The sequence below is a fragment of the Saccopteryx bilineata genome, chromosome 6 (assembly GCF_036850765.1).
Source record: "Saccopteryx bilineata isolate mSacBil1 chromosome 6, mSacBil1_pri_phased_curated, whole genome shotgun sequence".
Taxonomy (NCBI): domain Eukaryota; kingdom Metazoa; phylum Chordata; class Mammalia; order Chiroptera; family Emballonuridae; genus Saccopteryx; species Saccopteryx bilineata.
Window position 1 is genome coordinate 77,562,820 of NC_089495.1, and position 14,495 is coordinate 77,577,314.

At 36.3% G+C, this 14,495-nt stretch overlaps 1 long non-coding RNA gene across 2 annotated transcripts in view; it reads left to right on the forward strand.

Annotated features, from left to right (window-relative positions):
- The first annotated feature begins 6,824 nt into the window (after window positions 1-6,824).
- Window positions 6,825-14,495, forward strand: part of LOC136309167 (uncharacterized) — a 125,819-nt gene continuing 118,148 nt past the window's right edge. Inside the window, exon 1 of one of the 2 annotated variants that reach the window (XR_010726248.1) lies at window positions 6,825-6,940. This is a non-coding gene — a long non-coding RNA (uncharacterized lncRNA). The remainder of the gene's footprint in view (window positions 6,941-14,495) is intronic. The other variant, XR_010726247.1, reaches the window with a different exon arrangement.

The window sequence follows — 14,495 nt, forward strand, 5'->3', positions numbered from 1 at the left end:
TGAAGCCACTCTGTCACCACTGTGCTGAAATAGTTTTGAAAAGCGTTATGCTGCCATATTTTGGGGACATATTGTCTTGCCTCATTCCAGCCAACAATAAATTTACATGGAATATCTCTTGTGAGTCCTGACTTTGCTATTCATTGACCATATGTTTCAATTTTCTCATCACTGCCTTTCTCATGATGTTGTTATGTTGTTCAGTAAAAGTGGTAAAATACTAACTGGTACATAATCAGCACTCAGAAAATGCAGGCATTATTGTTATTGGTGTATTATAAATACTATGAAGTCATATTTAATTTAAATACTCAGAGAACGAGGTATTTTGTAAATGATCAAGAATTAAATGAAAATTTCTTTTTGTCAAAAATGATAAATGTTATTCCAATTCTTATAGAAATGTACTTATGACATTTCTTGACTTGTAAAGATAATGTCATTTCTGATGATAATTTTGCAATGTCTCAGGACATCCTTTTGAACATAACTGGTCATTATAAAATAGAACTGAAAAAGTATGGAAATTTAGAATTACTATACATTGACCCAAGTAATCCTCTTGAGGAATTTTTAATTTTTAAATGTATATCTAATGTAAGTTTTCCCCATACATCTTGCTTTTAAAAGCAGAAAACAAGATACAAATCCAACTGGATGGTTCCACTTAGTTGGTTTAGCTCACTGAAATTTAACTATTCTCAAATTGTTCACAATTTCTTGCATGTTTACATCCTTTGAATATGGGCTTTTAGATGAATTCCTCGAACACTGACATTTAATTTGTACTGTTTGAATCTAAATTGCTGTGTAAAAGATAGATGCTTAGAAGGCCCAGCCAAGATACACATGGTTAGAAATTTAAATACCTTATTTGATAAATTAAAATTTCAACCGAAACCCAGATAACATAAGAAAGATGATATAATTTTAGACCCATAAGAAATTAAAAATTATAAGAGAACACTTTCCACAATTCTTTGCTAATCTACTTGAAAAACTTGATGAAATATATGATTTTCCTAAAAAATATATAAATGTAAAAAATGAAAACAAGGAGAAGTTAATAGAGCAATAACAAAGGAACAAATAATCACACACACAAAAATCAACAAAATTGTAAAAGAATTATTCTTTATTCTGCACTTTCCTGTAAGTCTTATGATAACTTTCTGGACAATCTTTTTAAAATAAATTATGTTTATGCTAATAAATCTATTTCAGAGCACATATAACAATGGACATGGTAGTTTATTACATGTTGCAAGCATAATCTACTAAAATTTGGCAAAGATAACAAGCAAAAATAAGATTATAAAATACAAAGTCAAATAAAAATCCATCAGGGTATTTAAAAATAGCATTTATTTTAGTAATACAATAACAGTTCAACATTAGGAAATAGCGATTCAATATAATTGAAGAGTTGCAGTTATACCAGAGAACAAAGATCAGAGACTGATAGCCAATGAATTTTATATTTATTTAAACATTAAACATCAAATAAGACACAGTAGATTAATTAAAAACTTCTTTATTATAGACCAGTCTTTTTTTTTAATGAATTTTGAGACTTCTGAAAATATTGGGAAACCTGCTCGTCTTCACTTTTGTTTTAGTTCTATTATTAAAAAAATTCTTTCACAGGTGTCAGCGTTGTTCAAAACAAGCCCTTCAAACTCAACAGTTTGTGGCTCACATGGAGACGGGAAGGACTGTTACCTGAAGTTCTGTTGGTTTTAATATAAGGTTACAGGCACAATCATTTACCACTCCCCATCTGATGTTCATGCAGCACTCTGCCTGAGTTTGCTCTCAAGGCTGAGAAGCTGTGGGCAGCACCTCTGTGTAGACATAAGCTCTAACTTGGAGTTTCTGAGGTTCCAGCTCCATTATTTTTTTTTTTTTGATGTGAAAAAAAAATTCACTTTTTACCCTCATATGATGGTAAGTAGAAAATGTAGATTGACTGCCTAATCTCTTCAGATAAATTTACCGTGGAAGAGAACTACAGTGTAGAAATCCTTTCTAGCAAACCTCTGGCTGTGGCTGTCTTTAGTCATTCCCGTGGGCTCTCACATCTCCCGTGTCAGCTGCTCCCCTTTGTGTGGGCTCCTGTCACTAATGGCTGACAATAGCACTTCCCTTTTGCCAAATCTTCTGTAGGACAGGGTCGCCACTGTTCCTTACTTCTTCATATACCCAGAACTGCCAGAACCACATAATGACAGCACATGTCCATAGTCTTTTAATTTGCTTGGGGAAGCAAATCTACATGATGCTGGGAGACATCATTGAACCACTTTTTAGTACTCATTTATGATGCCAGAGGAAGAGTATACATTCCCTAACTCATTTTTAGTTTGGAGAGCTTTTATACTCTCCAAGAACATGCCTCCAAGGGCAAGACTATGCGGAATCTTTTACTTCCTTTTAGAAATGGTGGAAGTCAGGATACTAGAGTATTTGGCAAACAAGCCACATTCATTTTCAGGCTTTCCTCCTAGGACGCTGGAAAAATAAGTACCCAAAGACTAAAAAAAATTACCAGGTAGCCATAGTTCCACAGGATAGGCATGCAAAATAAATTCTTTGCACACTATGACACAAGTTTGAACACATGCACACATGTACCCTGTAATGTTTGCCTGTGCATGTGTATAATACACAGAAAATATTTGCTGTTCAAATCTGTGTGTTCATGTTGTGGTAAATCCCTCAAAAGCATTTACTCCCCCCCTCCCCCCCGTCACACACAGTATAATTAAAACTAGATCCCAAAACTAAGTTCAAGGTTTACATCTGAGGATTAAAGTATAATGATATATATAGTATGGGAACAAGAGGCAGCAATGTATACAAAAAGCACTGGGCTGAGCTTTAAAGAGGTTTAGTGTGTGCTGTCTCCTGGATATAATTCTGACTTTGATAATTTGATTTGCTTATCTAAAAAATATAAAGGACTACATATATCCAGTGGGATCACAAATACACTCAAACTACACTCCAATGTGTAGAGAAAATGTGCTGTCTTTATTTTATCCTGTAACAAAGCTGATTTCTATCATAAGTACACACAATGCTAGGTACTAGATGACATTATAGACCAATTTAGTGCTTTCTGATGCAACAATTTAAATAATCTCATTAGGTAAATTCTCAATCTCATTCAGATAAAATGTATAGATATTCTTTTTCCGACTCTGTTTTTCTCAAGGATAGTGTCTGGACACTTAGGGATAGAAGTTGCCCAATCGGTCCTGTCCCTGTGCCCCTACATAATCTGGTGTGTCTGCTGTTGAGGTCTGCTGTATATATAACTTGTGGGCTGGTCTATTGGTTTGACAGGGTTGGCCATGTCCCCCAAAGACATGGCTTTCCTCACCTCCTTTACATCATAGTTGTGACTCCAAAATAAGTGAAAAGCAGACATGTTGAATGAGAGAAAACATTTTGAAACTATATATTCAATAAGGGGTTAATATCCAAAATATGCAAGAAACTCATACAACTCAATAACCAAAAAACAAATAACTTAATTTTTAAAATGGGCAGAGAGTCTGAAAAGACAGTTTTCAAAAGAAGATATACAAATGGCCAATGGGTATATGAAAAGGTGCTCAATGTCACTAATCATCAGGAAAATACTCTACCATGTGACGTCCGATGTCATCTTGTGAGTTTCTTCATCCTGGAAATCTGGAAGAAGGAAAGAACACGTGTGGTACATTTAAAAAAAAAAAAAAAAAAAAAACTGGCCTGGAAGTGATACACAGCACTTTAACTGACTTTCCACTGGCTAGGATTTAGCCACATTTAGTCACTCCTCACTGCAGGAAGCCTGGGCATGGAGCTTCTCCATACAACCAGGAAAAGGAAGGGAAGAGAATGATTGGTGGGCAAGAGTTGCTACACAGTCTGAAATAAGGTCAGCAGGCCTAGCTGTTGATATAGTATGCAGCAGGAGCTGAGATAATTAGAAAAGCCTATCTTTCTTGTAATGACTGGCTTTCAGACCTATTTTCTCCCAATGAGCTTTTTAAAAATCTATTTTGACACTCAAATCTGAGTGCTTGGATTGAGATGGTCTGCAAAAGTTAATAGGAAACTTTAGAGCAGGGGTACCCAAACTACGGCCCGTGGGCCACATGCGGCCCCCTGAGGCCATTTATCCGGCCCTCGCAGCACTTCCGGAAGGGACACCTCTTTCATTGGTGGTCAGTGAGAGGAGCATAGTTCCCATTGAAATACTGGTCAGTTTGTTGATTTAAATTTACTTGTTCTTTATTTTAAATATTGTATTTGTTCCTGTTTTGGTTTTTTACTTTAAAATAAGATATGTGCAGTGTGCATGGGGATTTGTTCATAGTTTTTTTTTTTTATAGTCCGGCCCTCCAACGGTCTGAGGGACAGTGAACTGTGTAAAAAGTTTGGGGACCCCTGCTTTAGAGCAACAAGATTTATAGGATATGGAAATTCACTGAAAAGACTTAAAATTTTTCTGTCTCTATCATGTTTGTTTTATACAAGGGTGTCCTAAAACTAAAATAAAATGATATACATTGTTTATAAGATAATTGCACACACCAACATTTTGTTGGTTTGACAACAAAATGTAGAATGAAATTTTTATTTCAAAAATTGGTTGATTTTGAATAACAATATATCAGTACTAGAACTATCTCCAAATGTTCCTACACACCCTAGAAGAAGCTAGAGAATGCATCATATTTACCATTACATTCCTCTCTCTTTCTACAGCATTACTTACTTATACAATAAGTATTGAGCACCTACTATATTCTATGCACCTTTTTAGATACTGGGTGCCCATCTGGAATGACTCACTCCCTTTTGTTCATGAAGACTACATTCTGTTGCATTACTTGCATTGTTGTGGGCTTATACACCAGTAGCTAGCCCAGTGTTCAAACTTTATAAATACTTGCCAAATGAGTAAGATTGAATTAATATAAACTGTAAAATACAAGGTGGTTTTTGGTTCTTTAAACTTCTAGAAAAAAAAGGAGCATGTTGAATCTGATCAAAGAAATTTGTAAAAAAGTGAAAATATAACACTTACTAACTATGCTCTCAGTATTTATTGCTATAATTAATAGCTATTAGATTGTGAAAATATCCTCAGAACCAACTCACTTCTCCCACCTAATTGCTATTTAATAATAAATCATAGTTGTTAATAAAAGGTAAAGTGTATCATTGAAATGAATACAAACATAGTCTAGGGAAAATATTTAATACTCTTTTTTTAATTATAAAAAAGTTTAAATATAGCCTCCAAAATTATTACCTTTCTTTCTTTCTTTTTTTTTTTTTTTTTTTTTTTTTTTGTTAGTGGAGGATATGAGGCAGACTCCTTCATGCACCTGACGGAAGCCAGGCAGCAACCTGTCTGGGGCGAGTGCTTGAATACCAAGCTATTTTTAGCACCTGAGACTGATGCTGGAACCAGCCAAGCTATCATTAGTGCTTGAGGTCATGTTCAAATCAATCAAGCCGCTGGCTGTGGAGGGGAAGCAGGAGAGAAAGGGGAAAAAGAGAGGGAGAGGGAAAGAAGCATATGGTTGCTTCTCCTGTGTGCCCTGATCGGAAATCAAACCCAGGACATCCACATGCTGTGCCAACACTCTATTTACTGAGCTACCAGCCAGGGCCTTCAAAATTATTTTGATAATTTATATAATTTCCAGGAGAAATGTTAATGGCTTATGTACGTAATTATACCTGTGGTTGTAAGTGTTTTTGTAATCAAGCAATTGTTTCATAAAAACATGTGAATACCAGCCAAATTGGTGAACAACAATAATAGAATCAGCATATAACTATCAATAGAGCACTTTTAATTCGATTCCATACTTTCATTTCAACTTCTCATTTTATTTAGTCACTAAGTGGTTTTTAAGAAAAACAAGACAACTCTAAATGAACTTGAACTCAGGTAACATTCAGAGGTTTGCAGATTGGACTATGGAAAATTAACAATTGGAAAATGAACACTGGGAACAGTTAGTATTGTTTCATCACTGAATTACAGTGTCACCTTGAGCAGGTTCTTTAACTGTCTTCCCCTTAATCATTTACCGTCTGTTAGATGGGAAAACTTCCTCCATGGTTTTATAAAGATTAGATAATAACTATAAAGTAATTTCTGGAATAAAGCTCTTGGCAGAGGTGCAACAGGGATAGATAATAGTTTATCATTAACCAGAAAAATGGAATTAAACTATCCAAGTCATGGGAAGCAGTAATGGCTGAGAGGTCCAGAGCATTAGATTGTGTATAAAGTGTGAATCAGTAAATATTAGGATGAACAAAGAGAATGTGATGTCTAACACTGGCCCAACATTTCTTCATGCCACAGAGACGTCTTCTACTTAAACCTGATACTTGAGTCCTGTGGTAGTCATAGAGTAGGAAAAAATTTGAAAATATGCTTTCAAGCTTAAGCATTTAAACTTGTTTGGGAAACATTCATTAAAAGCATTTGTCGGGAAATGGAAGGTTTATTAAAGAGTTACTCATCCTACTTCTAGCCATTATTTCATAGACCAATCAACAGCCCAGGAAGGAGCTGTTGAAAACAATGCACAGCAGGGAATTCTGTACTTCAGAGCTGGAAAATTTGTATCTGTAGTAGGTAAGTCTCCAGCGTGATTTTCCAATAGCAATCTTTGAAGGAAGAATAACTCCCTTGAAGGAGATGAGGTCATTGAATCAGAAACAAGCGGGGGACATCTGACCTGAAAGTGAACTTAGATTAGGGAGTGAGACTATAGATTAGATCACTTCTCTGAGAGCCAACCAGGAAGTCTCCATAGGAAAAATGAAGATATGATATTATTATTATAGAGCCAGTATATTAATTGGCCTTTATATTTATTCCAAGAAGTCAGAATCCTAGGATGGTTAGTGGATACAGGTGTGTGTTGTAGGTGTGCTTTATAAAAGTTCCATGTGAATGTGTGTGTTTTTTTTTATTTCATGTGATTGTGTTCTTACTTAAAGATATTGGCTCACTTCCCTATTAAAGGAGTTCTATTGTGAATTCTTTTGTAAAGAGTAAAACTTTTGGCAGGGATAAAATTACCAACCAATTGACTCTTTTAAATGTAATATTTGTTCAAGGTGTGGTGTACCCTAATGAGTAGTAAGAAGCCTTCTATCTTGGAAAATTCAATCAATAAATGTCTATATGAACACTTAATACATGTAAGGAATTGTGTTTGGTTTGTAAGGTATTAAAGAATGAATCAGACATTGCCTCTTACTGAGCTCACAATTTAATATGGGGGATTGTTTCTATAAAATTAATTGTGGGAGATGGAGCATATCACATGAGCTATATTTTTTTTTTGAGAAAATGTGAAATCATGAAGAGAATGCTACTGGATAGAATTAAGAAATATTCCTTGGAGTAGGCAAAGTGTGAGGTGGACCTTAAAGAATAAGTAGGATTTTCAATAATGAAAAGGAAGAAAGGGTATCCAAGACAAAAGAAAATACAGTACCGGCTAAGCCATTATACATGAAAACCCACTGTATATCCTAAACTCGAGGAGTGGGGCAGTGGCCAGAGTATATAAACCTGTGACGGGAGAAAGTGAACTCTGGGCTGTGCCCACCTTGGTAAAAAGCTGTTACTTCCCTTCATCACATAGGTAATGAAGGATCATTAAATGTCCTTGACCATAGGAATGGCATCATTAGACTTGTGCTTTAAAGAAAATTAAACGGCAGTGTGGTGAATGAATTGCCAAGTAGAGTGTTTGTGAGCAGGGTAAATGAAGTATTTATTAGTTTAATTGAATAATGTACATAAAAAAAACAAGTAAATTTATAAAGAACCCTTTAAGTGTATATTGCTATTGTTATTATGGTCCAGGGAAGAAATGATGAGTACCTAAATTATGGAAGTGTCAAAGGCAACGGGAAACAACAAATGTTTGAGACATTTTAGTGGTGACAATAATAGTAATAAAAGTGAACATTTGTTGAGCAGGTGCTATGTTATAGGTCCTGTTCTAAGTGCATTGTATGCAGTACTTCGTTTAATTCTTACAATCCTTTAAGAAAGGTCAGCCACTTGAAAGATCTGAGAACGGAGCAAAGAAAAATTAAGTAGCTTCCCGAGATTGCACATATTGGTAAAATGGTGAAGTCAGGGAGTAGATTCAGGCAGTCTGTCTCTAGATATACTCTTAGGCATAACTACAGGAGGTGATAACTATAGGAGGTGATAAATTTTATATGGCAATTAAGGGATAGGAAGAGTCAAAAATGATCTACAATGGCTGTTCTCCAAGTAGCTTTTGTGATAGCAAGTTTTTCAGAATGTAATCGATGTTATACACGAAAGGAGTCCAACATCAAATAAATACTGGGAGGAACAAAATAAACATGTTTTCTCCTGCAGCAGACTGAAAAGACGATAAAGCGTGACATAGGATATGGGGTTTCTTAAATTTAGTTAACCTTAGATTTCTTTCTCAATGTAAACCTTTGGGGGGATTGTTTTTCTGGAACACAGTCTGGAAAATGCTGATGCAGAGGTCCTACTCTGGGCACAGACGCAGGAGCAACAGTGTTGTGTATCAACGGTAAATTTGGTCCAGACATCTTGAGTGTCGGGTGCGTGAGGAGGAGATGCATAGTAAAATTTGATAGATTTGGATTTTGAGAGATACGTCAGAATTGGAGGTCTAGACATGCAAACACCTCATTTGTGGGTGACAGTGAAGACTTGAGCTTAGTGGCAATGGCTGAGCTCACTAACAGGAGTGAAAGAGAAGACCAGAGGTACCTTTGGTGCTGCCTACATGCAATGACAGTTGCTGTTTAGTTGATATTTAAATTTGACCATATTTTGTTAAATTATTATTATTATATTATTATTATTATTAGTGGCAGAAACAGAGAGTCAGAGAGAGGGACAAATAGGGACAGACAGACAGGAAGGGAGAGAGATGAGAAACATCAATTCCTTGTTGCGGTTCCTTAGTTGTTCATTGATTGATTTCTCATATGTGCCTTAATGGGGGGTGGGGGTTGGGGGGAAGGGCTACAGCAAATCAAGAGACCCCTTGCTAGAGCCAGTGACCTTAGGCTCAAACTGGTGACCCTTGCTCAAACCAGATGAGCCTGCGCTCAAGCTGGCAACCTAGGAAACTCAAACCTGGGTCCTCCATATCCCAGTTTGACACTATCCACTGTGCCACCACCTGGTCAGGCTGTTAAATTATTATTATTTATATTTTTATTCATCTTTCCTCCCTCATATTCCCCTCAACATAGCGCCCTCCCCCCTTCCCTTCAACTTTATCTCATCCTATCATCCCCTTTCCCTCTGTTCTCTTTTCCTCTGGTCTTTTTGATCTCTCCTCTGTCTCAATTCTGTTCCTCAGTTCACATTATTCATTGGATTCCTCAAATGAGTGAGGTCATTCATGATATTTTTCTTTTTCTACCTGGCTTATTTCACTTAACATAATAGTTTCCATGTCCATCCATGTTGTCGCAAAAGGTAAGATTTCCTTCATTTTCATGGCCCCATAGTATTCCATTGTATATATGTACCACTGCTTTTTAGTCCACTGATGGACACTTGGGCTGTTTTCAGATCTTTGCTATTGTGAACAATGCTGCCATAAACATGGGGGGTACATTTCTCCTTTTGAAACAGTGCTATGGTGTTCTTAGGGTATATTCCTAAAAGTGGGATAGCTGGGTCAAAAGGCAGTTCCATTTGTAAGTTTTTGAGGAATCTCCATACTGTTTTCCACAGAGGCTGCACCAGTCTGCATTCCCACCAGCAGTGCAGGAGGGTTCCCTTTTCTCCACATCCTCGCCAGCACTTATTCTGTGTTGTTTTGTTGATGAGCACCATTCTGACTGGTGTGAGGTGATATCTCATTGTGGTTTTAATTTGCATTTCTCTAATGATTAGTGATGTTGAGCATTTTTTCATATGCCTATTGGCTATCTGTATGTCATCTTTGGAGAAGTGTCTATTCATTTCTTTTGCCCATTTTTGATTGGATTGTTTGTCTACCTGGTGTTGAGATTTACAAGTTCTTTATAAATTTTGGTTATTAACCCCTTATCAGACGTATTGTCAAATATGTTCTCCCATTATGTTGTCTTTTTATTCTGTTCTTATTGTCTTTAGCTGTACAAAAGCTTTTTAGTTTGATATAGTCCCATTTGTTTATCCTGTCTTTTATTTCACTTGCCCGTGGAGATATATCAGCAAATATATTACTGCAAGAAATATTGGAGAGCTTACTGCCTATGTTTTCTTCTAAGATGCTTATGGTTTCATGGCTTACATTTAAGTCTTTTATCCATTTTGAGTTTATTTTTGTGAATGGTGTAAGTTGGTGGTCTAGTTTCATTTTTTTTTTTTTTTGCAGACAGCTGTCTAGTTTTCCCAACACCATTTGTTAAAGAAACTGTCTTTACTCCATTGTATTCTCTTACCTCCTTTGTCAAATATCTGTTGTCCATAAAGGTGTGGGTTTATTTCTGGGTTCTCTGTTCTGTTCCATTGATCTATGTGCCTGTTCTTATGCCAGTACCAAGCTGTTTTGAGTACAATGGACTTGTAGTATAACTTGATATCAGGAAGTGTGATACTTCCCACTTTATTCTTCCTTTTCAAGATTGCTTAGGCTATTCATGTTCTTTTTTTTGGTTCCTTATAAATTTTTGTAATATGTGTTCTAAATCTTTGAAGTATATCATTGGTATTTTAATTGGTATTGCATTGAATTTATAAATTGCTTTGGGTAATATAGACATTTTAATGATGTTTATTCTTCCTAACCATGAGCGTGGTATATGCTTCCACTTGTTTGTACCTTCCTTGATTTCTTTTATCAATGTTTTATAATTTTCCGAGTACAGGTCTTTAATCCCCTTGGTTAAATTTACTCCTAGGTACTTTATTTTTTTGGTTACAATAGTAAAGGGGGTTGTTTCCTTAATTTCTCTTTCTGACAGTTCATTGTTGGTATATAAAAATGCCTCTGATTTCTGAGTATTAATTTTGTATCCTGCCACCTTGCTGAATTCGTTTATCAGCATGTTCATATGTATAGTTTAAACCATAAATATTTTTTATTTTTTATTTATTCATTTTAGAGAGGAGAGGGAGAGAGAGAGAGAGAAGGGGGAGGAGCAGGAAGCATCAACTCCCATATAGGCCTTGACCGGGCAAGCCCAGGGTTTCGATCCGGCGACCTCAGCATTTCCAGGTCGATGCTTTATCCACTGAGCCACCACAGGTCAGGCAAAACCATAGGTATTTTTTAATAAGAATATTCCTTCAGTATAACTGACCAAGTAAAAGTATAAATTTCTAAATTTATTAAAACATTGATCTGGTTGATCTCTCTGTCTTTGAGAAATATGATCTTTAATTTGAACAAAGTATAACTTCACCATAACTTTTTTGCAATTATGTAGACCTGTGACAAATATCATTTTACCCCATGACTGCTTTATATAAATTTAAGAAATTATTATAATTTTCTAAGTTTATAGCCTTGAATTTTAAACGAGGTCTTCTATTCATTTCACACATAGCAATAGAGATTCTTTCAAACCAAATAGTTCCAGAAGGATCTATTTTAGCAGCAACATCTGTGAACCATTCTAACGGCTTGCAATAAAAAATAAAATCATATAATATCTGACCAGAAACGACAAAAGCCAAATTGGATTTCTCCCTGGAAAATGAACTTCAAATTATGTTTTAAACCTACAGACTTTTAAGAGTTTTGTGAAATCATATTTAATTCATTGAAAAACAAGTAGTTTCAGGCAAATAGACTATTGAATCCTTGATTTCAACACTTTGAGGACATGTTTCCATTGCCAAGGCCAATGTTAACCTAAAAAGAGAGAGAATTTAGGGGAGAAAAATTTAGCTAGTTTGGTTTTTTTTTCTTCCTTTTTTTTTATTCTGCTAACCTTTCTCTAGTTTATCTCCTATACTTTTGCTATAAGATTAAGATACCTAAAGCACAACTCTTGGTCTTGTAGTTTTTCTGCTCAAAAATCTTAACGGTCTCCTCCACATAGCTATTGAAGTCCAAACCTCTTAGACACATCTGTGTCCTTCAGGCCTTTGTGTGGCTTCCGGGTCTGATTTCCTACTGCTCTATTGCCTGTAGGATCCAGGCCAACTCTATTGCTGGTTTACCTCCCACCCTATACAAACCCTGTATTCCCCCTTCTGCTCCTTTGCACATGTTGTTTTTCCTTCTTAGATTACTTTCTCACCTCACCAACTCCCGCTAGGAGTAAATCTCTTCTTTCATCTCCTACAGATTTCATATAAAACTCTAATGTACTTAAGCATTTTCCAATTTGTATTACTGCTGTACAGAAAGTCCACATGATGATAAGATTTATGCAGCCTTGGGGATCAGGCAGACACTGGCTTCAAATACATTTTTTTTTGTCTTACTAGCTAAATGTCCTTTGGCAATTTTCTTAACCTGGCTGATCCTCCAGTTCTTTATCTATAAAATGGAGATAAAATTCCATGGGTAAGATTCTTTAGTAGTCTGCTTGGCACAAAGACATTAATATATATTCATTTCATTTTCAATAAATTTCATCCTATTTTCACTTTTTGAATGGGTGCATATCAACTCCACCAAAAAGACTATAGAATTGGAAAAAATTACATACTTTATTAGGTCGTTAAAAGAATATAAAGAGATAATGTATATAAACCATTAGTATAACTTCTGGCACAGAGTAGCCATAATAAATGGAAGCTCTATTACAAATATTATAGTTTAAATGTATAAACTTTAGTAACGATGGTTTGTGTGCAGTTCATCTTTAATTTTTGCCGGTGCTTAGGTAATAGTTGGTATTCAACTATTATTCCTGGAATAATATGCTTCTATATTGTTGGGCTCAAGTCTGTGAAGTAAGAAATAATAATTTGGGCAAACTTAAAGATAGGTCTAGTTGGAAGATTTTAGAATTCAGTTCATAAACATTTGAGTAAATTTGGTACCTAATTTAACATTAAAGGGCATAAAAAGCAGAGCTCAGGAGAAAAATAATATTTTTAATTTATTTTTAAAAATTTTATAATTTAATGAAAGTATACATAACAGATAATTTACCATTTTAAACATTTTGAAATTTTGCAGTTCAGTACTTTTAAATATATACACATTATTGGTGAAACAGATCTTCAAAACTTTTCTTCTTGAGGCTCTGGCTGGCTGGCTCAGCAGTAAGGCATCACCCTAGTGTATGGAAGTCTTGGGTTCGATTCCCAGTCAGGACAGACAAAAGAAGTGACCATCTGCTTCTCCCCCCCTCCCCCTTCTCTCTCTCTGTCTTCTTTCTCTCTCTTTTCTCCTTCCACAGCCATTGCTCCAATAGTTTGAGCAAGTTGGCTCCGGAGGCTGAGGATGGCTCTATGGCCTCGCTTCAGGCACTAAAATAGTTTGGCTGCTACAACTGAGCAGTATCCCCAAACAGGCAGAGCATTGCCCGGTAGAGGGCTTGCCAGGTGAATCCTGGTCAGAGCCCATGTGGGAGTCTATCTCTGCCTCCCCACCTCTCACTTAATAATAATAATAATAATAATAATAATAATAATAATAAAAGCCTGACCAGGCAGTGTCGCAGTGGATAGAGCATCGGACTGGGACACAGAAGACCCAGGTTTGGAACCCTGAGGTCAACAGCTTGAGCATGGGCTCATCTGGCTTGAGCGTGGGGTCACCGGCTTGAGCATAGGATCATAGACATGATCTCATGGTCACTGGTTTGAGCCCAAGATCACTGCCACGAGTCCAAGGTCACTGGCTTGAGCAAGGGGTCACTCACTCTGCTGGAGCCCCCTGGTCAAGGCACATATGGGAGAGCAATCAACAAACAACTAAGGTGCCGCAACAAAGAATTGATGTTTTTCATCTCTCTCCCTTCCTGCCTGCCTGTCCCTCTCTCGCTCTCTCTCCCTAAAAAATAATAATAATAAAAATATATGTAATATAATAACAATAAAAAAAACACCTTTTCTTCTTGCAAATCTAACTCTGTACTTTTAAAACAACAACTCCCCTTTTCTTCTTTCCCTAACCCGTGATAATCACCATTCTACTTTCTGTTTTTAAGTGAAAAACATTTTTAAAAGGAAAGAAAAGAGAAGAATTCTATCATGAGTACCTCACCCATTGATTATCATCAGAGGAAGTGGAAAACAAGAAAAACAATAAAACAGAGAGATGTCCCTAGCACAGCGAGCCTGTCACATGCTAAGTTAATTGTGACTGGAACTTGGAGCAGGCTGGTCCTTGGCTGGGAAGCCAGGGATGGATAGCAAGTCCTGTCTGGAAAGCTAGAGGTGGAGTAGTGCAGCAAGGCCAGATTCAGTTTCTGAACAGAGAAAGGCCAAGAGCTAAATTAGGGGAGGTACCAGAATTCCAATCTGAGAACAAGCA